Here is a 3,175-nt window from a genome sequence, read left to right as displayed (position 1 = left end):
GTTAGCCTTATGAAAGCTTAATAAAACACAGGCTGCTCCACCGACGACAAGTTTCCAGGCAGCAGGCCATCGGCTCCATCCAGCCTGGAATTCACCTTTCCTCCTTGTGTCCAGATTCCACGACGACCCCTTGACCTCTCCCACGACTCTGTCCATCGGATGTCCAACGATAATCGGTTGTAAATACACACTCCCAGGTTGGAGTATGAATGTGAATTGGGTATCTTAAGGTTACTTCTACATTATTTATAGACTCAGTGTCGATATCCCCGTCTTACCGTATGCAACGCCTCACATGCATTGCGGCAGAGCATAATTTTCATTTTGCCTGTTTTTCTCAGAAACCCGTAACATATTTACACCAATCATATCAACTGATATGTGACACGTCACGTGTCCCTTTCTTGCTAGTGTTTGTTAGTGTCCTCTAGAGAGAGAGTGGCATCAGCGGAGGACCAAAATGCATGACTCATTAGCCAATGAACAGCCAGGAAGGGGTCTCGCGCTACTTTTGAATGCTAAAATAAAGCTGATAATGTACAATTTAATTTAAAAAAAAAAAAAAAAAAAAAAAAACTTTCAAAGTACAACACAAACTGTCCATTTTGCTGCAACTCGACAGTGCTGCTTAATCCAGGACCTTACTTCCTGGAACTCTTGAGAGTAAAAGAAACTGGTCCATTGGAGTGAATGGAGATGTCGCGACTCTTCTATATATATGACTCTGGTGTTTGTGATAACAGAGTTAAGCATCATGTGCTTAATAGCCGACCTCTGATTGGTACAGTAGTGCCACATATACACTAGGTGAGCGTTGGCACCACTTCTGATAGCCAGTGTATTTTTTCCATGCTGACATGAAATGTCAAGCGTGACGGATATAAGTCAATTAACCCAAAGGGCAACGTCCCCCCCCCCCCCCCCCCCCACACACACACACACACACACACCACCTTCTCCATTCCATTAAAAAAAAACTGCATTGAAAAATAGCAGCCAGCTCTCCCCTCTGTGGAAAATCATTACCCAACCTGAGAGAGAATAGAATATTCTGTGCCCAGGCTTGCCTCCTGTTATTGCACCATTAATAACTTTGCTGCTGCCAACCAGACAACACCAAGCTTGGTTGGAGAGGAGGCGGCTAATGCAGTCAGTAAATTAAAACCATTGGTGTTCATTTTCATATGAAGGACCGCTTCCTGTTGTCAGAGGTTGGGTTTCTCTTATCCTCCTACCCAGGCCAGTGCATCTATTTGTGTTGTACTTTTGACAGAATTACTGCATTTCCCACAGAGCATGCAAACCCCCCCCCAAACTATGCCATGCACCAAACTATGTTCACACTGCTATTACTGTAAGTTGAACGCTAGGCTGAAAATTAGGTATGTTTCATAAAAAAAAATTATATAAAAATGTTTCTTAACAGAAATGAACATCACACAAAGAATCCTGTCCTTTTTTTTTTATCAGGATGGAATTATGAGGAAGGGAAAATTAATAATGACAGTTCATCTCGCCAATCATCTCCACATACTACTCATTAATTGCTTACTGTTTCTCCTCTGTAACTCAGTTTGATCAAAGAACCTTTAAAAAAAACTTTTAACTTTGTAATTAAAAGCAAATGCCACATAAAGCCTACACCACGTTACATCCTCGGTATAAATTGGATTTAATTAAGGAGAATCTCCATATTCATAATGATGTATGGTTGTTATGGAAACTACACTTGATGGAACAAGTCTTTCAAATAAAATAATTGCATGTAGAAAACAGAACCGGCATGAGAATGACCTCAAATGGCCTTCTAGAAAATTAGGGCATATTTCCTGAAGGGGAAAACATGAGATCAAAATGATAAATACCTTCAAATGTTGCATTTTTGCCCGTTTCTCTCAATTCATTTCCCTTTTCTGTTGCTAGCGCATCACACTAAAAAGAAGAAGAAACATCGGAAGCATAACCAAGCTACGTTTTTCAGAGACCACAACTCCTAATCTGTGAAATTGGATGAATTTAAGTTGCCCACCAAATGGGATTAAATTGTATTGGCTGCAGTTAACTGAGAAGGGGAGCGTGTGCGAAAGGAGTGGATACGGATGTTACAGTATTAGAGAGGCCCCCATATATTTTACCCAGGAAATACGGTGGAGAGCATCCAGTGGGAGTCAATGGGCTCAGGGAGTCTGAAGTGCCAGCTCAAGAGAGAAGGCTCAACAAAGGCTGTGTGGGAGGGCTTCTGTACAGTCTATGCTCGTGAAGCGGAGCATTGTCTCAAGTACCCCCCCCCCCCCAACTGCCAACGCACACGTGTAGTCACAAACCTACCACCATAGATACACCTAATCACCACGAAACACTCTTCCTCCCCTGCAAGTCAAGTGAACTATGTAATTTTGCACACGTCGAGAGACAGTAAGACAATGTGATCCTAACATCTCTAAGTGCAAGAGGACCCAAACTAATGCACTTAGAAAGACACTTTAAGAGCACCTGGCGAGAGCATATTATAGATTACTCTTGCCATTTGACTTGCCTTTTACACGAGTGGGCTGAGCTATTGACTCACGTTTTGTTTTTTTTAGTATTTCATTATACCCATTCCATTTTCCAAATATTTAAAAATGATTCCAGTTTTCGTTCAGGGAGTGAGCAGCAGCTAATCCAAGCATCATAATTTGTAACACTCCATGCTTATTAGGTGGTATCTCAGGCATTATGGGCTGAAGTAATTAACTCGAGCAACCCAAGGGTAAAGGTGTTCATGGTACATATAGGGCTAAGCCAGTCAAACTGGGGGTAATAATGAAATCAGATACAGTCCCTGTGGTGGTGGTGGTGGGTCACGTGTTCCTCAGCCTTGGTCATGGCTTGCATACAAGTACTCAGTGCAGCGCTGTCAATTAAAAGGCTGTATCAGATGGTGAAATTACCAACGACTAATTATTCCCTACACTTTAATGAGACATATTGCACAGCACAGGGTCATAAAAAGGATAATTCTGTGTAGTTCATTCTAGGAGCTGAAAATGGAAAATATGTTTCCCTCAGTGTATTTGTAAGATGATTATTCTCACAATTAGCTAATGCTATTAACAGATTCAAATCTTGACCAAAGCACGTTGTCTTTCCCCCTCTCGCATTGTGTCAAAAGAACACAGACTTAAACATGGGC

Source organism: Poromitra crassiceps, assembly GCF_964638095.1.
Source record: "Poromitra crassiceps genome assembly, chromosome: 4".
Classification (NCBI taxonomy): domain Eukaryota; kingdom Metazoa; phylum Chordata; class Actinopteri; order Beryciformes; family Melamphaidae; genus Poromitra; species Poromitra crassiceps.
Note: the sequence above shows the minus strand (reverse complement) of the source record.